Raw genomic sequence first — 26,391 nt, 5'->3', positions numbered from 1 at the left:
TTTTATTATTATTATTTTTTTTTTAATTTCTTATCGGGTTGTGTAACTATTTGCTTGCATCTTTAGATGAGAATGAAGATATAACAGATACATTTTTAGCCAGATGTTTCCATGTATGAGAGGAATTTCCTTCGCTGGCACACGATGGCCGTTCATAAATACACCTCATGCACGACAGGGCTGTCACTTCAAACGGTCGGGGCCTCGGTGTGTGTCTGTCTGTGTGTGTGTGTGTGGTTACGTGTGAGAAGAAGCTTATGAGAGCGGCTCGTGTGCAGGTCCATTTGTGGGGAACCGTGTGTGTTTTTGTGGGAATGCAAATGTGTGTGTTCAAGGGCATATTTAGGTTATTTTACCAGCTCATGTGCATTTTGAATTTTTCTTTTTTCCTGTTGTCTGTCTTCAGGAAGCTGTCAGAGGTCACAGTCTGGTGCATTACTCAGTTTTTAGCTCAAGGACGAGTCATCAGGTCAGAAAGTCACAGAACAACTAAGACCGGATCACCATTAAAGGAGACGTATTACGCTAACTGAGATACTACAAAGTAGTTTAGAGTTTTCTGTCTGTCTGAAACAATCTGTCTCTTTAAGGGCCCCTCTGTCCGAATTCCTCCTTTTGATTGGTCGGCTCACACACACCTGAGCCAGCACCTCCAACAACAACAACAACAACAACAACAACAACAACAACAACAGCTGGGATTATATTATTATTAGTTGTATGATGATGATGACGTGGTGTGAAAACACAAGAAGTCCTCTTTTAAAGGACAATTCCATTATATTTAAACAACATATATCAGGCTGCAGTTAATATAATAGCACAGTTTTCTATTTCTGAATTTATAAATCAGTCCATCACTGTGAAGTCCTGTCATGAAGAAGCTCCTGCTAGATGATTTTCCTACATTAAAATCAAGGGTCTTAGGACAGAAGGTATCGTATATATTTTATAAACTGAGGCAATGTGATTTGTGATTTCGAGCTATATAAGTAAAATAGTTCTGACTTTGCTGCATCTTTAAAATCTAACGTGCTTTGTTAAGTTTTAATTTGCAGGAAACTGGCTTAAACATTCACTCAGTTCACCCAGAAATGATTTGATCCTCAACCTAAAAACTCACAACGACATCAGGGACTTTTTTTTTTTTTTTTTTGCCATTTGAGTGTAAAAACTTCTTGTTTCATTTCTGCCCTGAAGTCAAAATGAAACCCGCCTTTCATCCATGAGAACAAACCACTGAGGCGTTTCTGGTACTTTTCACTACAAGTTATAGAGAAAAATAAGAAAAAACAGACGTGTAAAAATAGAATTTTCAGAGCGAATACAGGCTCCAGTAGCAGGTCGACATGACTCCAAGTTTATCATCCAATCTGTTCTGCACGGCCCATATAGATAAACATCTCGTGACATAAGGAAGGAGACACGTACGAAGATTAACTTCAGATGCTGTTGATGGGAAACCTTATCCACTCCTCTTGGATAAGGTTTTCCCTCGCCAGCATCTGAACTTTATCTTGGGACACAAACGCCTCTGACAGAGACAGATGACTGCACCTGTACCTCTCACCTGTCGCATTCCTTCGGAGCCCTCTGATATAATGTGCCTGTAAACTATAAAGCTGCACAATTATATTTTTAATTCACAGTTCATCAAAAAACTGTCTGTCATAGTGTCATACCTGGAGGGAATTATCACCTTCAGTTAAACTTTATAGTGTCTTTGAGCTCATTGTTTTGATTTGGCGACACATAACTTTGCAGTTTTTATTCATCTGGGGAACTAAACTCTGTAAAAGGCCAGATTCATATTGACACAAGTCTGCTGAATGTGTAAGTTGAGGTTATTGTTTGCTAACATGTTAGCTATAGCAACTATAAAACCTGGTGATGTCGCATGTTTTGGCACCAAAGCTGAGAGTAGGTGAAATAAAGTGAATCTATGAAATGCTCAGACAAACTTAGGTGGTGGGACAGGTGGAGGTGGAGGTGGACTGAGGCTCAGGTGAGTGTGAAGCAGGTAAGCTGGGCAGCAGAGTGGCTGCGATCATCAGATGAGCTGCAGGTGTGTAAAAATGTCCAGAACAACCAACACAAGAAGTCCACAATCATGACAAATAATCTCTGAATATTTCTTTTTTTCCCTACACTTCCTAAATCTACTGCTGTGGTTTACAGTTTATTTCCAAGTTTATTTCATTGTTTGAGATCAAAAAGCTTTTATAACATTCAGTGTGACTTCAGTAGAAGTGTTCCAGGTGCTGGTCTGAGTCGTTTCCAGTCGTGGTATCCGTATCGGAACAACAACCCGGGTTACGACAGGCGGTCACCCTACAGATGTCAGCCGGAGAGCAAACTCCTGCTGTAAGTATGGATTATCTAATGAGAAAAGTGCGGCCCGCACGACAGCCAAATCACAACACAGGTTGGAACAGCCTCAGTCAGAATCCACGGGCGCAGGTAATTGGGATACTTGGAACTGACACAGAAATCTTTACAGTTTATATAACCAGATTTAGTGTGTCAGCAGAAGGGTGAGGAGGCCGCTGCGATTCCTGATAAATATTTAGATGTTTCCAGGGATCCGTAGCCGTCGAGGGCATTAGGTAAATCACAGGTGTCCATCATTTCTAGGGTATGCAGCTGCGTGCAATAAGGGGAGGGAACACACATGCACATGAAGACATGTCGTACTATTTTGCGTGCAGCCATGCACGTACATATGATCTCCCGCACGAAACACAGGCATGCCACAGAACACCTGACAGGTGCAGGCGTGGTCTGCTGCGAGACACGCTATCTTGACACGCTAACTCATTCTTAAATCTGAGTTACGTGCCTGAGGCTGAGTGCTAAGCACCCTAGTTTACTCTCTGAAGCCTGTTCCTCTTCCAGTCCTTGTCTCTGGGCACACCCTCTTCCGATTGTAGGCAGACTTCTGTCACTCTGCTCATAATGGAGCTGCTAAGAGGCCTGAGAATCTGAGCTCGTCTGATGAGTAATGGACTTATTAGCTGTGTCAAAAGCAATGCCACCAATCCCATGATCAGTATGTATTACCTGTTGTCCTGTAGGTGTCTGTGTAAGAAGCCACTGCGCGAGGCTCTTTCACGAGCGCTGATCCCTCAATCAAGACCTGACATCACCTGACAACAGCGGTTCGGTTTGATTCTGTGTTGATTTATCTGAGACGCACGTCCGAAGCTGTGCAGAGCTCAGCCGAGGGAACAAATCAATCACCAAAAACACACAGAATGGTTTTCCTGTAAGGATTCTTGCAGCACTTGATTTCCACATTTGCTCTGTGATTTATTTACCAATACGAATGACACACGCCTGGTTTGATTCTCCACAGTGGTGCCTGCTGGCAGACTTCATCCTAGATACACTATCACATCTGTCAAGAATGCATATCAAAGACCTGCCAGAAGCTTTTCCGCAGCTCTCACTGGGAAAGTTGCACTTGATTGGCACTGTTATGGCTGAATTGGATAGAAAAATCTGAGAGGGTGGATTAATGGCAACGCGCTGTGTAAACTCCCTTGGCCCGAGGCGCTCGGTCTCCATACACCTTGGCTTCCTCTGTCATTTACAAGCTTCTCGCATGCACGCAGCAGAGCCAAGAGTGTGAAAAACCGGATGAGCAAGTCCACTGCGCTCCTGTCCTGCAGGGGGGAAAGAATAAAAAAAAAAAAAAAAAAGCGTTGCCTCTGGTTGCACAGTTGCCTTGCGTGAGGACAACAGCTTTATCTCTTCAGACCTCTTCACCTCGCCTGTGGCAGCATCACTTTTACAACTCACCTCTTTTTTTTTTCCTTTCCTTCTCTTTTAACCTGCTCAGAGAAATACGACCTCACGATGACAGACGTAAACATACGATCTAGCTCGACTATTCGCAGCGTCTTTGTGGGAGAGACGGCGCAGGAAACACAGAAAATAAAAGCTTGTAGAAAATTCCTTTATGTCTGTGAGGTGATGCAGATACTAGCTACATCCTGGAAGTAAAAATAGGCTGTTATCAGATAAACCGTGAACCCGGGCCAGTTTCCTTGAAGCGGAGAAAAAGCACATTATGAAAGTGCACACAGTAACAAACCCACACATACTCTCTGCACAGCTCTGCAAGTTTAATCTTGACTTTCGGCTCCTGATTTTTATTTATTTCACTGTACCTTGATATTCCCTGAAACACTTTCTCTGTGCTGAGGCGTTTCCCTCCTCCTCTTCCTCCCTTCTTCTCTGCGGCAGCTCTGAATTTTCTCTTTTGTTTTTTTTTAAAGTTTGTTGTGTTTCATCCTACACTCATCGCAGATTATAACATTTTTATTTACAGCTCCAAACTTCGATCCAGTTGTCGCCTGAATCGATCTTGTGAAAGTGTTCAGAGTGTCAGTTGTTTTGATATTTAGGATCAATCCGTCCACACCTTCAGCAGCTGTAGAGGAGCGAGTCTGGTGCAGATAAACACCCAGAGAAAAATCACATCTTATCGATCTTCACTCCCATTAATTAACCTGACTGCAGCAGCGATCTGCAGGAGGTGACACCATTAAAAACTACCACCGCTGATGAAAATCTATCCGATGTGCCTCAGACACAGAGGTAACGTTTTATTCACACGGACCTGCTGACGAGAAACAACCTCTTTATTCTGATTAACCTCGTTTTCTGTTCCCACAAAGCTGCAGGCTGTGTCGCTCTCTCACTCTCTATATCTTCCTCCTCCTCCTCTGACGGACCTGATCCGTCTCTCCGGACTCCTGCCGCCTCACGTATTGACGGATCTGTCTCGTCACACCCTGCATCGCTTTTAAATCAGATGCTTCTTCACTTGTGCGTCCTCGTCCTTGGCGATGCCTCGTCCTCATGGATCCAAACACTTTAGATTCATTATATAACATCAGATATTCTGTCAGTGCAATTTGTGATTTTGTTGTTCTGTCCTCCGTGACGCCTCCTGAGGTTTCTTCCATTTCTCCTTTTTCTTCTTGTCTCAGTGTAACTTCCGATGTAAAGTAAATTTATTTTGATTTAATTTGAAGTCGATTCATATTCACAGACTTCTCTCTTCACTCTCTATCCAGGAACCTATAAGAGCAGGCTGCCAAGTGAGTTACCTCGAGTAGCTGTGGATTTCTCTGGTTTGAACTTCGCTGGAAACACGTAACGTAAGAACACATCTCGACATAATATCTCTCACCTGTTCTCGACTGGCACTGTGGAACTTCAGAGTTTGGAAATTAAATAGAAATAACCAAACTAAATATCTAAATCAGTTATGAACATTTGCCGTGCTTCCACTTCAAGTCATCATAACCTCCATTAGCCTCGGCTGATTTCACAACCCTGGCAGTGTTTTCAGCGCGCATGATGAACGCTGATGAATTGACTCTGTTGTGACAATCCCACCCTGCCAATCATTTTTCTTCCTGTCAGAACACAGCAGCAGCTTTTTTTTAGAGAGGCTCATTTTGCGCTTTGAGAAAATAATAATATTGTTTTAATGACGCGTGTTCCTGCAGTCTTCACATTCTTCAAAACAAATGCAGGTTGTAACGTCTCCTGTCAACAAGCGCTGTGGCTTCTGCAACGGCTGTTAATCTCCCGCGCCTGTCTTCCAGTTAACTGTCGTGTGAAATTTAAGGCCTCTTGATCGTCGGTGGCAAAACCACAGCTTGGTTACTGTCGTGGCATCCAAATGAGACCATAAATCAACTGATGGCACGCATGAGCACAACATGTCTGTTAAAGGCACCTGGAGCGTACAGTACAAATCACTCTGATTGTCGGATCTGAAACACGCACAGCCGCTCATCCTGCCGACACCGAGACAGAAACACATGCAACGGGACGGGACGGCACAGCAGCACACAGTGTTGCTCTTGGCCCGGCGGCCTGAGAGCTTTCTGGCATGATCGTGGTATCTATGATCGTGGAATTTCCAAGTGGCCTGCTTTGGAAAACAGGCTGATAATTCAATTAGAGCTTTGGCAACCGACATGCCGACACCAGTAGCATTACGAAATGACTCGCACCATAACAAAGCTCTTGCTTAGACAGCAGCTGCTGGAAGCTGGCGTCCGCCGCCCCGTTATTTATCCAGCAGGCGGGAGATTTACACAAACTCTGTGTTTGTGCTTGTGTTTCTCTGTCATTCCCTCTTTTTTCATGATTATATTTGCTTCCCCTTTATGTGTTAAAATACCCTCACAGCAATATTGTGATTATAAATCTCAGATTTCTTTTTTTTTTCTTGTTTTTTTCTCTTCCTGCAGAGACTTGAACTCAGCACTTCTTCATGTGAGTTTGTCTTGTTTAAATTTCGATTTTTTTCCACCTCACACTGACAATAATGCAAGAAAGAAGATAAGAGAGGCATCATGTAAATGTGACAGCAGTGTCGTCATTTCAACATGTAACCGATGCATTTAATGCCAACAAACAGTGTTATCTGGATGGATACGTATGATTGTCTGTTTCAGCGCATTCGTATCCGATTGCATGTCAAACACTTAGCCTTTCACAATCAGTTGACTGGGAAGAAAATCAAATATGTACCTCAGCTTTCCTCATGACCGGCTAATAAAAATACTAAATGGATGTTTAGATTTGGTCCAGCAGCAGTCTAAACACATCAGGCTTTGATAGGAATTTACAGGTGCAGGAGGAACATCTTGACAGGCAATTACAGGCGATCGGGAGTGAACGAAGGGATGGTGTGAGAGATAAACTGAAGTCTAGTTCAGACTGTCTAAACTTTTTTTTGTGTGTGTGTGTGTGGGTGTGTGTGTGTGTAAACACCAGATGAAAGTCGCCGGTCACTGTGAGGCGATCAATGAGAGTCAGAACGACGGCCAGATCACACAGATGAGAGAGGCCGCTCACGTCCGACGCCGGGGATCATCTTTACACTCAGACAACAGACGATATGATCTTCACTGAGATCATTTAGTCTCCAGCACAGTTGAAACTTTGAGGTAGGCCGAGCGTCTGTGTAGGTTTTTTGTTCATCCAGCATCATTTGTTGGATTCTGGTTGAAGGTCTGAAGTTTTCAGAGAGGCAATCGTCGTTGCCTTGTTGCTCTATTTCAGGCAACAAATCTAAATATCAGATCTGGTGGTAATAAAGGAAATGGAGGACGAGCTTGTTCTGGCAGTGTCTGTCTATCACTGGTGAAAGCTCGCGGCCCAAAGAGGTCCAACATAATCACGCAAGGTCCAAAATAGAAGAACTGTAATTTCAGCCAACAGAACATGACCATCAGTCAAAAGTTAAACTTCACTAACACCAACTAACTACAAACTGATGGGCCACCTCGGTCCAACCACTACAGGGCTGTCAGAACCGGGCTCTTCCCTCTGCCCTAACCAAACACTCCCCCAAACTAAACCCTGCAACAGAACGGTGTCACAACACTGAACCACCGGACCCACCGGATCACCAGGAATCACACAATCCTGTAACAATCCTACGGATCATAACAAAGACAGAAAAGCTCAGGGTGTCTCATCCAGACCCACCGCGTATTCTGGGCTTCCTGAAACGACGTGTTTCTGGAGTTCACCTAATTTATTCTCAGACAAACCAACATCCACTGAAGCAGCGAGGAAAAGAAACTGAAACCTTCTTGATTTTAACACAAAAAGTAAAACATGGGGGAGAAAACTGCAGCTCCCGTGACGAGACTTGATATTGGTTTTATCGTTTCTGTTTCACTTTAGCTGTCACTCTGGGTTTTTTTTTTTAAAATGTGCATCTAGGTCCAAAAATCTTATTATTAATGTGTAAAGTGATAAAAAAAAAAAAAAGTGACCGACCAAACTGGAAAACAAAATCACCTCCTTGAAGAGAAGAGAAGAGAAAATCACTCCACTGAGAAAACGATCTCCATCTCCACCTGCGTCTCTACGTGCAAACATCGTTTTCCTTTTGATGGCTGCACGATGTGTGGGTGTGCAGGTACAGACGTTTGGATCACCAGGTGAGCAGGTGGCTCGTTTTCTTATAAAAAAAACCCATTTGATGGACAGTTGAAAAGAAGTTTTGATTTACGGTCCGTCGCGGGAGGCAACATGAAGAGGATGTGGTGGCGTTTCATCGTGTCTCTTTGATGGATTCATCCCGAGGCCACGCCGACACGCCCTCACCCATAAAAGTCCTGACATCGGAAACTAAATAAATTTAGTAAATGAAAGAGAATCGATGCTGCCGCTTTATTGGATGTTAATGATTTTTGCTGCAGAGAGAGTTTCAAGAGTAGTTTCTTTCTCTCTGATGTGTCAGAATCCATCCACACACGGATCCTGAGTAAACATGCGGTGAAGACACCAAACAGCAGCGCCTGCCGGGACGCGACGGTTCTCTAATAAAACACCAACATGTAATTAACCCTGGCACTGCTCTCCCAACTATTTACATGTTTTCAACTCAAGCCTTGGTAACTGAATTGTGCGGGACATTCCTCATTGTGTTGCTAATTTCTCTGTTGCATAACTGTGATCAAACCCTCTCCGATGACTCACGCGGCGTGTTGAGAGGTGACAGTTACGCTGAAAGAAACAACCATTTGCTGATATTGAACACAGTAAAACGACCAGGATGAGACAGATGTCACGGCGGAGCTGTTGGGTCGGATTAACCTGATATGATAATACGAATGACTTGGCGATTTCTGTGTTGTTTTGATTGTGTCATCCAGCATTTTACTCTGATGAAAAGATCCCTGTGAGTGACACTGTGTTGGTGTCCTGTCAACGCACTTTTTTGAAACCTGGTCTCAGGGTGGAAGAATTTGAAAACGTCGCCCTTGTGTTCTGGTGTGGATGGCGAATCCACATACATACCCCACCCCTCGACCTCTAGCCCTCGACCTCTTAAATCTGCGACGTCTCATAACGACAACAACAATGGTGGACTACAGGCCTGTGTTGGTGCTGCAGAAGATACTGAGCCCATCAGGATTACTAGGACAAAATATTCTGCTCTGTACGTTGAGCGAAAAAGGATTATGGACAACTAACACTAACTGGACATTTTCGGAGGAAAAAAGATGGTTGTGGTTTGTGGCACTGATGTGTGACGTTTTACTCAGGAAGCTGAGTGTTCGATGAGCCTTTCGCTTTTCAACCCAGACTTTGGCGGAGGGTCTCCTGTTACAGTCCTGCTCACCATTACTGGCTTCCCTTCATTTTTTGCATAACCTTTACAGTATCTTCAAAAATAAATGGAGATGTAGCATATTTATATCATCAGGATCTTTTATTATTTCATTTTAACGTTTCTTGTAGCCACCTGTCAGCTTCTTGCACTTTCTCCCACTTGTTCTTTGCAAATTGTTGAATGTTTTCAGGTTTCTATTCCTCAGTGGCAGATTTCAGCTCATACAAAAGGATTTTCAATCGGATTGAGATCAGAACTCATTGCTGGACATGTTTAAAACAGTCAGTTTTTTCCTTTTCAACCATTCCTGCGTGCTTTTGGATGTGTGTTTTGGGTCTTTGTCTTGCTGGAGGACCCATGATCTTCAACTCAAACCAAAATCTCTTGATAATTCTCTGCTTTCATGATTCCTGTGATACAGTCGAGGCCTCCAGTTACCAGATGCAGCAAAGCATTATGGATCCTCCACCATGTTTAACCGTTGGTAGGGTTTTCTTTTCCTTGTAGGCTTTATTGCACCATCTGTAAACAAACTGTTGGTGTGCATTCTCAGAAAGCTCTATTTTTGTTTCATCTGTCCACAGAACATTTTCCCAGAAGCATTGTGGTTTGTCCAGGTACTGTTTGGCAAAGATGAGTCGTTCCTTTTTATGTCTTTTCCTCAGAAGTGGTGTCTTCCTTGGCATTCGCCCATGAAGTCCTGTTTGGTTCAGTGTGCGGCATGTGGTACTTGTTGAAACCATGACCTCAGACTGGTCCACGTTAAGCCTTCAGGTCTTTGAATGTTTGACGTGGTTTTTTTTTCCACCATACGCACCAACATTCGAAGACTTCTCTCATCAATTTTTCTCTCCCCCGACTATTTGTGCTCGTCTGTGTTACCTGAGTGACTGGAGGTTGCAGGAAACACAGGACAAACAGAGTGGATATTCGACTGAACGTAAATATTTTTGTGATACTGCCAGCTGTGAAACCATGCCAACTTTGCCCGGTTGCTAAACCTCACACAGAGGGAAACAATCGCTCGCCTCTCTCCCATTCGTGATGTGCATGGAGGAAAAATTCGAGGTGCAGCGGAGGTCAGGAGGAGAGAGAGAGAGAGAGAGACCCTGGCTTTCTCTTTTCATTAAAAGTAACTCATTGGCTCAACGGCTGTTTTCTTGGGACGGACAACACTTCGATCTGGCCGTGCAGAGTCCGACCTCTCCTTCACACCTCTCTCTCCGCGGGCTGTCACGGGTATTTGCCTCTAACCGAAACGTACTCGAATAATTGTTGTCAAGATTTGTTGCTTCGGAGACTCAAACCCGTCGGGCTCTTTCGACTTTCACTCTTTGACTCGTGTTGTGAAAACTGATCCTGGGCGACCTGCATGTTGCCCTGCATGTTATACCTTTACCTGCTGGTAATCAAACCACATGAACATCTGTCAAGTGAGTGAGACACAATGTTTTTAAAGTCAAGACAACCGACAACTGTCAAATCATACAAGAGAGTATCTTTTTTGGATTACTAAGTGACCCTGTTGCTCTACTTTTCTCTATTATATGTTTAATGTTCAGACTTTTTTAGTTCGTTCTCCACCACACACTATTTTTTCTGCCCCTGCCTGAAGGATGTTCCAACCGAGGATCATTTTATGTTTCAGCTGCCTTTACTTTTGAAGAAATTACCCTTGTTTTCACGCCCCTGTTATCCAAACAAAGCGAACTGAGCTCTGACGGACTCGCGGTGAACAGCTTTCCATGCGTGTGCTGTCAGAGTTCGTCTCCGTTCCACAAGTTGGAGGCTTCTGCCAAAGAAAACAGCTTGTCCTCAGAGCGAAAGGTCTTGAATGACAGACAGAGAGAAGTCTTTGTCAAGCAGCTGCTGTCATTCACAAAAAAGAGGTTTCATTCATCTGTTCCTGGGAGTGTCTCCCAAGACGATGTATGTATGTATGTATGTATGTGTGTATGTATGTATGTATGTATGTATGTATGTATGTATGTATGTGCTCCCTCGGATATCTGCAAAACAACATAACAAACAGTAATGTGAATTTTTCGATCTCCATGTTTCAGTCTCATGAGTCAGAATCAAACCGCCTCTCTTTACAAATCACATCTCCAAGACATGAAAGCATTGTGTGCAAGTCGTGAGCATTTAAGCTGATTGTTCGAAAGCAAATGAATGAGTCACGCTGTGGGAAAAGGAATGCAAACTGGCATACCTGCACATTTGCTCACCGGCCTGCGTGCACGTAGCAGAAAGCACATTGTTGGTGCCACACCCGACGCATGAACATCTCCATCGCCGTCCTCCTCCTTTTTACTGCCCTGCACAGATTCACATGCAACATTTTTCAGATATTTTGTGTCTGCAGCTGTTTCACACGACTCATTTACAGAAGTCTGAGCGTAATTCAAACTTCTCCCAAAGCCTTTTTCTTTGTGTTCTTATAATATGCAATCAAGATCGAACATAAAGAGTTGATTACAGATTGTTAAAACTCCGAAATTAAACGGTTATTATGAGCGGAAAACATGATCTTTCTGCGAACCCTAAACAAGGACTTTCTGAGTCTAAACCAAACCAGAGCATACGAACAACGTCGTAACACCATTAAATGGAAAAAGACGAACATTTCCAACATTTATTCTAGCAGCTGAGTTGCTCAAATATGAAGCTGCAGTAAAAATTCAAAAAACTGTGCTCAACAAAAATAATTGTTGAGCTTTGGCAACACGGCAGAATGACAAGACGGTTCAACATTTTGGGGAAAATACACTTATTTGCTCTGTTGATCTATACAAGCAGAATAAAAGTCACCACTGATACGTTCACACTGATAAACCGAGGCTACGACTAAAAACTGAAAACAGCGACGCTGCCTTTGTCCCAAGACAAATTCATCTACCAGCACAGCTATAGCTCACTGTTAAAAGTTTAGTTTCCAGCCTTTGAGACACAAAAGGCTGGAGCACGAGACAGACAAACATCTGACCAGTGCATTTTCACAAACTCTCCGTTTCTTCAGCATCTTAGAATAGAACAAACAAATCTTGGGACTTTCTGATCTCGAGCTCACTGGTCGTTGTGTAATGCCTCCCGACAGCATAGCTGCATGTGTTGTTTCATGGTCGGTCGACCCGTTACACAATGACTGAAGTTGTGTCACTGTATCATGACGGAGCCTGTGGGAAAACACACTGAGAAGGTGAATCATGTGTGACATCGCACGATACTTACTTGGGATCCTTTTTATTTTTTTTTCCCATCTGATTGCACGCAGGAGGAAGACACTTTCCTGCACGTAGCAGACAGACAGGACGCGCTGTCATGACGTGATGTGAGTAATTAAATAAATAAAATATAATCGGCTTGGTTGGATGACAAGGCACTTACAGAAGAGTGACCTGACTGATTTCCAAACACAACACTTCCACACAAAGCTGCCTCTGTCGGCTGACGCAGCACATTCTCAGGTCGTAGGTGAACAAAGGTGGCATCTGACCTTCAGCTCTGCCACGTCTGAGCTCCCACACAGCAGGAAACGCAGTATTGTCTTCCACTGATGAATGTGAGATTAAGTGAATATTTATAGAGACTGCTGCAGATGTTGTTTCTGCTTATCTTATTAGCTTCATGATGACATCAATGCCGGGTCAGCTGATCGCTTCACAACAAAAGCTCTGGTGTTTATAAGACTCATTAAAAGATTCACAGCAGCTGATACTGAAACCTCTTTTCTAATGAAGCGATCAACACAGGAAAACACTCAGCAGGTTTCCATGAGCACTTAAGTCGAGCTACGTGTCACAGCCTGATCCGGCCATTTTAATTTGACTGCTGCCATCATTCCAGTACACAAGCACAACGGAGAACCGATTTATTGACGGTCGCCATTCTGCGTTTTCCTTCAAAATGTTTTATTCCTTCAGCTGAACAGAAACACACCCAGATAATGCGGTTAGAAGTTGATTTATTCTTTCGTGTGTACGCCTGAACCTGGCCTCGGTGTTCTGCACGTGCACCAGGAATAAAAAGCCACGTTGATACCTTCGTCGTCGTCTTCTTATTTTGTTTCTCCCTGCTACGGATTTATGAAATCAGCGACCTCCGGGTAAATCTCCCGGCGAGGGGACTGTGGTGAATGTGCAGAACGTCGAGACCAGATTAAATCGACTTCCACCCGCATTATCCGGGTGTGTTAGTCCGACTTTGAGGAGTTCGTTTTGGTACAGACTGACATGTTTATGTGGACTTTGGAAGTCCGGTTTCAGTCGGACTAACAATGTGTCTGCAGACGATCTCCAACACGCCTCAGCACTACAAGTACAAGTTTATTTGCAAAAAGAAATCAAGGACAGTTTTGGAGGACCGCCGTGCAGAAAGCACATAAACATCAAAGAAAGTCGGTCCGACAATAAAAAGCGTCTGTGAGATCCCCCGAGGCCACGCCGTAACGTTTCAGGCCGCGTTGCGTGTGCATGTGCGTGTAAGTGATCGCTCATAAATTACATCTGCAAGCTGAGAACTGGCGGCAGATCAAATCAGAACAATTTCTCACCTGACAGCCGGAGTAATGGGCTGTTGGCAGATCTATTTGTAACCTGGCTTGATGTGACACTGGAGGGCAGACGGTGTGAACACTGTGTCCTGTCACCACACACGTGACAACACATCAGTAAGTAACGTTTCCTCATGAGATAGATGGTCTCCTCTCCCCCCCCACCGCCACAATCTAAACTGTGTTATCGAATGTGATTTTCCTATCATTCAGCAGCTCTCAGTTTTTTACTAAGCTTGAACAGACGGACAGGAAGGCCGCGATCGTGCTTCTGTGTGACGGGAGCGACACATTTTTGCTGCGGTGTTTACGAGATGCTCACATCCCAGAGATGGGCGGATGACAAGCAGTGCTGCCCTGTAGGGATCCAAATTTATTTAAGCCAGGTTACACCCAGTGGCAGCCAAACACACACACACACACACACACACACACACACACACACACACACACACACTCTTGTCTGCAGCCTCACCTGTACACAGACCTACATCAGTGTGCGTGCACACACACTGACAAGCGTTGCGACATACATTCGTGCCGGGCGTGGCGGCATCCTTCAGCGGTTTCTGTCGTGTCTCTTTAACATTCCCGTATCATGATCACCATCTTTAATCTCCTGCTTTGTGAGGGCCTGCAAGCTAACAAGCTGTTGGATTACTGCCTTCACTTATCACACATGCCAGCGCACGGCACACAGCAGCCAGGGTGGTTAACACACTTCTTCACTTTCTTGTCTGCCTCTAACCTGGATTGCATAATGATCCCATCTTTACAAGCGCATATGAGCGCGCTGTGTGCTCACTTTCTGCTGTTTTACCACTCAGCCAATAAACCACACAAGTCATCAATGCAAAGGAACCTGAAAATGAGCTGCAGACGTGCACATCACTCGGTGCTCCGTCCCACACAGTAACCCACATATACATGCAGAAGCCCGGTAGCCAGATGTGTCAGCCCTCTTCTTTTTATCTGCCTCCTTGTCACTCAGTGCGTTGCATAAAAGAGCATGTTGAGACACAGAGGGATCAGATGTTGGAGTCCTCCACAATGCGCACGATTAAATCTATTCCCGCCGGTACAAAAGGAGGGCCGGTGGCTGTGTAATTTACACCGCTGTCCAGCGGCTAAGCCAGCGCTATCAGCCAGGGTGTCGTCATCTTGCCTCTGTTCTCCCACTGCGTGTAATGAATCCAATGTGTCTGAGCCTTGGCATGCACAAATGATTAACTGGTGGCAAAGAGAACTGATTAAGGAGATAAAGCTTGGCACACAATCGCCTCAGCGCTACACGTGTACCTGCATAACCGGCGCTTCCTCACGCAAGGCAGTTATTCACCTCTGTTGATTACTCTGTCTGGATTTTAACGCCCTCGCCAAGTTTCTTGCATGCACGAGAAAGAAAATGTGCTTTAATGTCTAGTAAGTGCACAAATGTGCATGCTGGGTACTTTGGTTGGATTGTTTTTTTTTATCTCAGAATTCAATGACGCTATCGACTACAATCTGTGGCTATTTATGGAAGTTTGGGTCAAACTGATGAAGAAGTAAACTGCTGTAAAAGACCTCAGGGTGCACAAATCTATGTGCAAACAACAGTCAAGCGCACAAACTCTGATCTGCAGAGGACGTCGCAGCTCGCTGTTGTTAGTTTTGTGGCTTGCGATGGATTGCGCAGCCGTGGGGCCACATGGAAACGAGGTGGGCTGCGAAAGAATCCATTATCATACATTATCAGCGGGTCTGTTTGCTGCTGGTACTGATTCTGCTTGGGGAGCATTGCTCAGTGACAGGTTGGCAACAGAGAAGACGGTCCAGACTCTGACACCAGATCAGGCCTGCTGGACTCCTGGTGACGGACCTCTCCTGATATCTGGCCGGGGGGGGAAATTAGAAAATTCAGAAACTAGAGGCTGTTGTGACTTCATCTTTTATTCCTGGAGATGCAAAGTTACACGATTTAGACTTTACAACACTGATCCGCCCAATCAGACTCAACAAAGTACAACGTGTTTTCTGACTTGCCGCCGGGTTTCCTGACATGCTGCTGCGATCTGCACCCGTCGGCCGCCGTAAGAAAGACTAATGAATACACAGGAATCAAGCGAGCACAATAAACTATTCACGGTGGAAAGTTGAGGATGAGATCAGCCCGAGGAAGGCGCAGGACACTGGAGCAACACTTCAGCTGCAGCAGCCAGTTGCACAATCTTTTTAAGCCACATTGTGTTGTGTGTTTGGCCAACCTGCTGTGATCTAATCAAGTAAATTCACTGAATACTTTAGATGTTTATGTTTTTTTGTTCTCGACACTGGAGGATCCGTCTCCTGAGAGGTTCAGGAGCCACACGGATGTTTTCACAGCACACGAGCTCCCTGAAACTTGGATCGGGTCACAGTTTGTGTTTGTTCTCACACACGCTTGCTTGTGTTTGTGACGTGATGTTTTGATGGAGCACCATAATTACACGGTGATACATCTCTCTGTATACGCTACAGGATTTTAACTGTCTCAAGTGCTCCTCTGCACGCATGCAGCAGAATAAACGCCGTCGATGTCGTTTGTGAAATCCACGTTCGTCTTGAAACTTCACATTTCTTTATGTTGCAGCTTTACAGTTAGAATACCTGCGTCGGTCGCCACGAAACACGGACGCAAAGTGTCCCGAGGTCTCCTTAAAAAATGTTTTGTGATGTCACCAGACAAAACGTTGGAACACAACCCTCTGACCTGAAAGGCTGGTAATAAATTCCCCAGATAGCCATATCAGATCTGGCGAAAAAAGAAAAAGGAGCGGACTGCCCAAGTGCCATTATTCTGCACGATATGCGGGCCGATGACGGTGTCTGGTCAAATTTAGCTATCTGGTAGATATGGCACGTAAACCTGAGACACTAACGAACGTGAACGTTTACCGTGCTGTGCAGAAATGTTAACTTTCAACATTTCATCCTGACAGCCAGGCTGGCCCGTGTTTACCTCTCTGATAGATTCGGCTTCACCTTCTTAACGTATAACTGTAGACATGTTTAACATTTATTTAACTTTTCTTTATCATCACGCTCTCGCTTTTTCCTGCTAAAGAAGACAGAAGCCGGGACAAACAGAGCCTTCAGTCCCACTGAGCTCCATGTACTGTAGTGTCCATAACAAAATATTGCCCCTTTGTCTGTCTGTCAGATCATTTCCCTTTCCTTGTTTTCTTTCTGTCTGTCATTCTTGTTTTTTACTACAGAGCGGGGGGTCACACGGAGGACAGAGGGCAGACGCTGTCCCGTCGAGACGGACGATGGACGGACGGCACATTCGACTTTGACTTTGCTTGTGTCTGTGATACTTCCTTAATCTTCACTAAATGTTTTGCAAACCAAACGTTAATCAGTGACGCCACAAATCAAATATCACATCGGCTGAATTCTGTTGATTCTGGATTACATCACACCGTGTTTTGTCGTTTCCCTCTGAGGAGCTGCTGTCTGCACAGTTCACTCCTTTATCTCGTGCTAAACTTTGTTTCCTAACGTCTGATAGCTGGTTTCATACAAATGCACAGTTGGCACACAAACGCGTAACTGCAAACCTTTTTTTCTTTTCTTCCTCGTGTTTTCATTTGACACAACTTAGCGTGCTGTCTAAAAAAGCTGCCCATGATTGTTTTGATAGAAAAGGGTGAGCGATACCACCCTCAGCTCTTTCTGTACACAACCTCCCGACCCTTGGCTCTGTCCAAGCAAACACAGTCTGCACGCAATGCACAATGATTAACCCGTAGATTGTCTATTGAGGGAGGAATCACTCAGTAGGCAAAAAAACTGGGCCCTGTTTCCCCCCCCCGTCTGTCCCTGCTGCTGCTGCTCGCCTCGCTGTCTCTCCATGTGAGAGTCCACGATGCCTGGACATTTTGACATGGTTTGTTTTCATTTCTTGGAAAATGAGATTATAGTTGCAGCCGACAACAGCAGCAGACTGTTGATGATAGAAACAACGTCAGTGGTAATGTGACCGGTAAACTTCACTTGTTCGTTGAATCCAGCGTGTTGCTCTCCAGTGGAAATCAGACGAGAACATTTTGCTTTAATTTCACCACACGGAGCAAATGAACACACAAATTAAGGTGTTTTATTTCTCTAGTAAATACATCAAAGTTGTGTTTGAACGACACATTTAAACTAAAACTTTTGAGTCTGATTTTTATGACTGCTGATGATTTATTTATCATTTATCTGTGGATTGCATGTCAGCTTCCTAACATCGTTCATCTTTTGATCTGGTGTGGAGCTTCGTACATAAAACAAACAGGAGGCCACATATCATCAGAGTAACCGCTAACTGTAGCTGACGTTAGCTAGTTAGCTCATTTAGCAGTGAATGTAGCGGTCCAGGATGAGAGCTCAGGGCACCGGGGGACTGTTGGTGTTCACACCACCACCGCAGGAATGTTTGACATAAGACAGGCTGTTGGTTTAATGGTTAGCATGCTAACTTCAGGAGCTAACTCTTGGAAGGTTTACCCCTAAAATTCCTACTTATTACGCCTTTAATTTAACACATTCATACACTTACATGTGAAATGGTGGGAAAAAAAAAATAGCTTGAAGCTTGAAAACACAGGTCAAAACAAACGTGTCTCTATTTTAATTAATTCTGAATTGATTATGCAAAACTAAAAAAAAAAAAAAAAAAAAATCCATTGATGCCAATCCACCGCCACCAGCGAACATGTTAACTCATTGCATATGGTGCTCAGAAAATGGATCCGAGTGAGACCTCCTGGCTGGAATCCGTCTCTGGGAATTAACCCGTGGATGAGAGGCTGGTTGACGGCCGGCTGGTTTGCACTGCAGAGAGAATGAAGGTTGTGGTGGGGGCAAGTGTGTGTGTGTGTGTGTGTGTGTGTGTGTGTGTGTGTGTGTGTGTGTGTGTGTGTGTGTGTGTATAGGGGGCAGAAGAGGTTAACTTCTGTCATGCATGACTTGTTTTGCGTGCCAAGCTTATCCATATCTTATTTCCCCACAGAAAGAAAAAAAAAAAAAAAAAAAAAAAAAAGGAGCGGCTGCCAGAAAAAGATGCCGGCAAATCTTTACATTTTGTACGTTTCCTATAGAGAACCAGCGGGCTGATAATGATGCAGAACGAGAGCAGACGTGAATCACGGCTCCAACACAATTAGTGTTCATGTTGTGGCGGTAATATTCCTACAATAGACAGAGATACAACATCATAACCCCTCGTTAACAGAAGGGAAAAGTTTCTAAACTACAAATTGATTCTTGTGAAAAATATAAAAATTCATGCAGTTTGACACATGAATATATTAGATTAAATTTCTGTAACACACATGAAAAAAAGATTTAGATCTCACAACATTAAAAACATTTACGTTGAAATTAAGGCTCATATTTCCAAGTGTTTATCATCGAGGAGACTGGCGACACAGCGGTGACTGAATTAAAGCCAGATTATAGAAATTAAACATGAGTTGCAATATTTTTTACACATGATGATGCATCTCACATTTACTTTCCCCTCATATCAACAGTCATGTTACATAACCTGCTAACACACACTGCACTGGATGCACCATGTGTTTTGGTCGTGCACTTCAGCCTCTTGTGGTCAAAATAAGTATTACAGAAACAAATACTTGTTCCCCTTTTCAGAAGGTCAAACATCCCACTGAACCCCACTAACATCAGGCTTTTGTTTGTGCAGTGGGAATCTGTAAACGCTGTATTTACACCCGGGTCAGTTGACTCTGCAGTAGACGCAGCTATGATCTAAATGTTTGACCCGGGTGAACACGCTAAGTTCTGCTACATGAAGTGATGACATGTTGTCGAGATGGTGCGTAAATAAGAAAAGAGTTCGGGATGTTTTATTACTAGATGAGGTGGTTTGAAGACAAAAAACTCAACTTCTTGGCTGTGAAAATACCTGGATCGCCGACCGAGCCGGCTAACTTCTGGTTTAGCGCCCGGCTAACTTGAAGGGGGATAAAATAGCCTGATCGTGCGGCTCTGCTAGACTTTCTGAATGTTACTGGACTGACTGGCTCAACTTATGACAGTGAATCGAGTCGTTGTGAAGCTCCAAACAATTGATCTACCGTTTTACAGACACTTCTTTTACACCGGGTCTGTTTTTGTTTTCTCTTCTGTTACAAATGTTTCCGCTACATTCGTGATACGAAACGTGACGTCAGTGATGAACAACGTAACGCTTCAGGTAAAAGTCACAGACAGGCTGCCTGCAGGAAGTGAGAATGAGATCAAGAGGTGATTTTTAGCGTAAAAAGTAAATCTGCTGATTTTGGTGAAAAAGCAGCATCAGAAAAATGAGGCTTCCTTTTCTCTGGAAAAAAAAAATGTTGTTCACACTCAGAAAAACACAAAATTCTCATGAAAAACGTTTTTTTTTGTTTGTCAACTTGATGAAAAAAACTATAATTCTCACTCTGTTAAAAACAAAAGAAAAGTGATAGGACTTAAAAAAACAGCACCAGAAAAAAAACAAAAAAAACAATCCTCACTCGCCTCCTCAGAGCTTCAGTGAAAACTACTGTTCTTAGATGGTTTTACACTTCAAACCTGCAGAGAAGAAAGTAATTTCAATTCAAGCCCTCAGTAAACAAGTTCACACAGTATTGATCAGATCCATAGTTGAGTTTTTAAATATGGAGTCGTTAGCAGCTTTCCTGTCGTGACAGTGACGTGGAGCCTCTGGCGTCATGATACATCGATGACGTTTGTGTTATTCTTCTTACTGAGATTTCTTTAAAGCTGCAGGACTCGATATTCGGCCACTAGAGGGCAGCAGTTAGAGTTAGCTAACAGTTTCCTGTCAGCAGTGTTGAGACACAAAGCAACATTAGCGACAGTCTGAGTTCTGACCATCAGACAAACTTTGATGAACTTTTTCCAGATGAAATCTGCTGCTGGAAACAGGAATGATGCCATAAATGTGTCGTGAATCTAAAAAGGATCGACTAAAACAAATGTTTCACAGAGCTGCACAGTCGGGAGGTGATTCAAGGCAGACTTGTTGTTTTATTCAATGTTAAAACAAATAATACTGATTAACAGAGTTTTAAATATTTTCCTGGGAGATAGCAGAAAGACTTTTTTTCTCCCTCTTTTTGTTTCTGTGGCGCCAGCACGCTGCCGCGGCCAGACAGTTAATTGGGGTCGTGACCCGAATTCACTCAATCTACTCACTTGCAGCGTGGACGGTGTGTGACGCTGCCTGCTGTCAGGAAAAAATCCCTCCGCTGTAAAACTTTCACAACAACCGGGATCATCAACAGAGGCCACGTTTTAAAAATATCACAGGGGTCCGAACGTCAGGAGCGAAATGCGCGATTTAGAACGACTCAATAACTTTGTTTTTTTTGACTTATATGAAGGCTTTTCCTCGACAGTGTGTATAATGTTTTAATATTACTGAGGTAGAAGTAATGAAAAAGCATTCATACAGGTTTCTTTATGCTGCCTAGCTTGAATACATTACAATTATGGTTCCTCAAGGGCTGTTTGATAATGAACATCATGTTGTAGCTTTTTTTTTTTTGTCCATACATTGAAGAAAAATGTCAGTCACTTTGTTTTTGTCGATGCACAGATGAAATGACGCACAGTATTTGTGTCTGGAGGCAGTAAATGCACAAATATGCATGCAAGGAGTAAATTAAACATCAGATGTTGATATTTTGTTTTTGAATGCGATTCAGAACATTAATGTTTTGGCTGAAAGTGTTTTTTTTTAAGTCCATTTTTGTTCATTAAAGGTGAAGAAATGTTAATCAGAAGACAAAGAGATCTTCACTGGTTGATTCCACCCAAACTTAATAAACAAACTCTTTGTTTTCACAGCTGAATAAACAGTCTGACCTTAAAGAAAACACAGTTTCGTACTGTTTCACTTACTGTTTATATGTGGCGGACCCTGCCACCTCTCTGGTTTCAAACTGTGTTCTTGGGGCCTTAGTTTGTTTATTCACTTATGGAAGAAGAAAAACTGTTCTGAGTTTGAAATTCTTCTCCTTCCCTTTAAAGACTAATTCGTCTCAGTAATGTTAAGTTTTGTTCTGCTTCGATGTAACATTTATGACTTGTTATTTATATCCACTCCGCTGTTTCAAACTGAAACTAAGCCAAACATTCACACGCACAGCGTGTCTGGCCAGGCAGTTTCTTGCTTCTTTTCTTTTTTTTTTGTTGCCGTGCAGGTCATGACTCTCTTCAGACACGCATCTTAAGGGGTTTCCCTTTATGAGCCTGCCTTCCTACGCTGGGTTATGACACCTTCGTGATCCGCTGGAGAGGGAGAGGTGACAGAAAGATGGATGACCGAGATATTTCCGCACGCAACTATTGTTACTGCCGCAGAGCGCAAATACTGGCTTGCATAAGGACGCAGGAGGGTTGTGTGAGGGGTGGGAGGGGAAACCATTAGCTCAGTTACTAATCTGGTATTCACGCCTGGTCAGGAAGGGAAGGTGATCCAGTGCCCCCCACCCATGCACATATTCACACACAAACGCACGCACACACACACACACACACATTCGGCATCGTTCCCTCCCTGACATGCAAACACACACACACACACACACACACACACACACACACAATAGGCCCATGTGAAAACTATATTCCCTCTCGTGGATGCTGCATCGTGCCTGTGTTGAGTTCATGGTTGCGTGTGAACGACATATCAGCGGCTGATTCTGGTGTTTACACGGTGACCCACCCTGACCCCGGTTATCTATTGATTGTCTCTGTTTTGACCTGAAATGATACGTCCATGTGACTCTGTCCTCTCAGGTAGCACAGTCACCTGTTGCACCAGCCGCCGGTCTTATCACTGCGCCGGTTATCTGGACATCGATTACAACCTCGTTACAAAAAAAGCTGCGATGCTTTGTTTAACAAAGATTAAAACAGTTTACTGACAACAGTGTGATGATCTGGTCCTGAAGCCATGAATACAATCATTTGTTTCACAAAGTGGTGAATCTTTCCCCAAAGTTTGCTGGCATCAAATAAGAACTTACCATAAATAAATCAAGAAAGTTTATGAGGTAAAAACATTACATATATTGTTTTTTAACAGGTAGTTCTAGACGTATGACTGCTTTTTGTTTCTTGACACACTAACATCCACATAACATATTGACGTATACCCTCAGTAAAGTGTTAAATTGGGTAACCTTTGTTGTAATATTGTCGTGAAGGTCCTATTTACCCATAATGCCTCGCGCTGGACGCACAGTGTGTTAAATTTTATGTTGTACGAGTTCTTTCTTAGTTGTTGTATCGTGTTTGTTGCAAACTCTGTTTTGCTACGACGCTCCAGAAACGTTTTGTTGGCTGCGAAACTTCTCCGGACTTTATGTCAGCGTGATGGTGAGCAGATGATGAAAGTGAGTGGCTTTGCTGTGAGTTTGTATTAGGTCATAAGCAACATTCATGTGAGGTGTCATGACCTGCAGTCCAAAATAATCCTATTAAGGTTCGCCCGATCGAGCACACGCAACTCCAGGAGTCTGTTCACTGATGTCCGACTGGTCAAGCCATTGTTCTCTCTGATAGCCGAGTGGCTGTTTTATTATATTCACGTTACGGTGAGGAGGTTTAGCTTCAGGGCACAAGTTCAGTTAACTGGACATGCAGAGAAAAACCTTAAAACTCGCCGTGTGTTTTCTGTTGGAGGTAGGTAGTGATGCAGGGAGAGTCTCGTGATTAATGCTTCTTCTTGCCTGAATTAACCTAGTAGTTGTTTATTTTATTTGCTTTAACCCAACCGAGTAGTTTTATTACTAAACCAAAGCAAGTCGTTTTACTTCTAAAGCTAACAAAGTTGTTTTTTTTCTCCTAAACTTAACCAGCTAGTTTTAATCATATACCTAACAAGTAGATATTTATTCCTAAACATAACCAAGTAGTTTTATTCCTAAACCTAACTGAGTCGTTTTCTTTCCTAAACCAAACCATGTTTTATTTTTGCCAAACAAAACTGATGACACAACAAAGGTCTGGTTCTTCTGCCACTGTTACAGTCACGTTGTTTTGGGAACAGTGATATATATGTATATAATTTTTGGAGGTGTTAACATTCGACCCATTCAGACATTTAGGCATGAAGATGTGTTGCAACTCTTGTTTATTCCAAAGTTCAAGTGTTGAGTTTCCAGTTACAGGAGCGTTTGCATGAATCATCCATCCAGTGTTTATTATAATACTAAATTGCTGGAGTTTCAGGTGACAAACCATAATGGACGCCTCACTGGTTTACCACATCATGATATTTGGTAAATACATTTAAAGTGACAGATAAAATGAAGACGATCATCAATTTAAAATAGTCTGTTGGCTCCCAGATGGAGAAGCTACGTGAGAATTCCCAGTGATACTTTGACAGATCACTGACGGAAAATTACCATTTTGTTTTCCAACTTCCTTGAAGTTCACAGTTCGTCCGTGCAGCACGGCTGGTTCAAACAAGCATCGTGTCAAGAATTATCAAAGAACCACAACAAGTTCGACTATTTCTTTCAGTGGTAAGTGGTAGTGAAAAAAAAAAGGCAGCAAAGACAGAAAACCAGCTGTGAAAAATGCTGTTTCTTTGTCTGGCCACCATGATTCTCTTATCTTCATCTCCGTGTTTTGAAGAGGTTTTTTTTTTTTTTTTCCAGCATCATGACCACAGACTGGAATCAAATTAAAAGAAAAAAAAAAATACCTACACAAAGTTCAAAACCACCTCCTGACAGCGGCGGTATGCAAAGAAAGACATTCACATGGTTGAAACAGAGGCACACACCTGCTCTGAAGGTGTGTGCCTGACAGCCTTTGCGTGAGTAGAAACTAACAACCCTCACAGTCATTACACCTGCTTTTATGTCCAAGAATTCTTTAAGAGGTATATGGCTGAGGGCAAGACTTTTTTTTTCTCTTTGAGTTTTTTTTTTTTTCCCCTCCCAGTTCTGTTGAAATGGACACAGACGAGCTAACACACACACACACACACACACACACACACACACACACACACACACACACCTCCAGGCTGACGTCCAGCTCTGCATTCCAGCTCATCCTGTGCATCCTGACTCGACCCACCGCTGTTCTGGCTGCGGTCGGGTCCACACACAGCTGCGGAGCTGTACAGTAGCGCCGCTCTTCACTTCCCGTAGTAGTAATCTCTTTAATCTTTTTAAGAAGTTGGGAGACTAAACTCGACCACAGAGTCTCTCCTGCTGACTCACATCCACATCCTTCCTCATCTGAATCTTTTACTTTCAGCCCTTTTCTTTTTTTTCTTTTTCTTTTTTTTTTTTTCTGATTCTCTGACCTGCTCAGCTGCTTCTTGGCCCCTGGTGAGAAGACTCCTGGCTAAGAGCCTGAAATGTGAATTAAAAATTGTTGAGTTTTCAGCTCCGGTTGTGTAACACTTTACACCAGTTGTGATCTGACACACACGCTCCTGCAGCCTGAGCGCCCACTGAGAATGCAGCCGCCTTTAATCGGGTTCATTATCATCACTTAAAAGCACAACTGCTCAAGTGTGGATACGATTCACTTGTAATACTTGTGAGAGGAGCTCATTTGGAGAGAGTCACTGCTCTGTGCTTAAATCAGCCCACACTGACGAGTTCTTCTGCCTTCATGGGTTTATAATTTCATTTTAGGTGCATGCAGGTGAGATGCAGCTGCAGATGGGTTTTCTCTTGACCTACTGACCCACAAGAGCAACAGGATGTCATCTGGGGTGCAAGAGATGTGCAGCATGTTGTCCATCAGAAGACAACAGACAACTCTGTACTGTTCACTGTGGACAGGCAGTGTGGGATATTGTTGCAACTGTCATTTGAGAAATGTTCCCAAATCTTTTCTTCAGCTGAAACTTATTATTGTCTTTGTTACTAATAATAATCTGCTGTATTTCTCCCTGTCGTGACTTAATACCAGACATGGAATCAAGCTGAGCCCTGCAGACACACTCTCCTCTCCCCTCCGTGAGAGAAAAGTGTGACTGGTTCACTTTGTGTTATCGCTTCCAAGTTTTCGTAACTTGTTTCGCCGCCTGTGTGACTGAACCACCGTGTTGCATGACTGCGATGAATGAAGTGGCAGATTGCATGACTCCAAAGCCCCAAGATCCTCGCGTTTACAGAAGCTATAGCGCGCAAATATGTGCACCTTCGTGCCCGAGCGCGGGGGGAGAGAAAAAAAAAGAGAGTCTCGCGTCCTGCGCTCTTTGTTCTGCGAGTTTAAGACCCTTGTGTCTTTTCCAGAGGCTGCTGCCTTCGCGTGACTTGACCAAGCAGATTTAGGATTGTCCAGAAGACCGAGACCCTCCCCTCTGGACGGCAGCTCCGCTTCTCACGCAACCTGCAGCACCAGAGGCGCAGCTCCGAGGCGCACGGCGAGAGTCCCCGGAGAGTCAGCGCACAGCCCGGGAGGAAGGATCAGGACGGCGCCGAGCCGCGCGGATTACAGAATAAATGAACAACCAAAACTTTCAACCAACCGAACTTTTTCTTTTCTTTTTTTTTTTTCTTCTTTTTTTTTTGTATTCACGACCTTCCTCCTGACTTCCCAGCTGAAGTTCTGGGTTGGAGAGCTCGTGTGTGGTGAAAAGATGGACTCAAACAATTAAATCAAACATGAAGACGAA

At 43.6% G+C, this 26,391-nt stretch overlaps 1 long non-coding RNA gene across 2 annotated transcripts; it reads left to right on the top strand.

Moving 5' to 3' along the window:
• Window positions 1-923: 923 nt before the first annotated feature.
• LOC119017586 lies at window positions 924-26,391 on the top strand. 2 transcript variants are annotated; one of them, XR_005074482.1, is made up of 5 exons: window positions 924-2,364; window positions 5,085-5,168; window positions 6,276-6,300; window positions 6,805-6,977; window positions 26,009-26,391. It is a non-coding gene; the product is annotated as an uncharacterized LOC119017586 (long non-coding RNA). The 2 variants fall into 2 exon arrangements; XR_005074483.1 differs by lacking the exon at window positions 26,009-26,391 and adding an exon at window positions 16,949-17,396.

This window comes from Acanthopagrus latus, chromosome 4 (assembly GCF_904848185.1).
Source record: "Acanthopagrus latus isolate v.2019 chromosome 4, fAcaLat1.1, whole genome shotgun sequence".
NCBI classification, from domain to species: Eukaryota; Metazoa; Chordata; class Actinopteri; order Spariformes; family Sparidae; genus Acanthopagrus; species Acanthopagrus latus.
The sequence above is the reverse complement of the archived record's forward strand: the minus strand, read 5'-3'. Positions and strand labels throughout refer to the sequence as shown.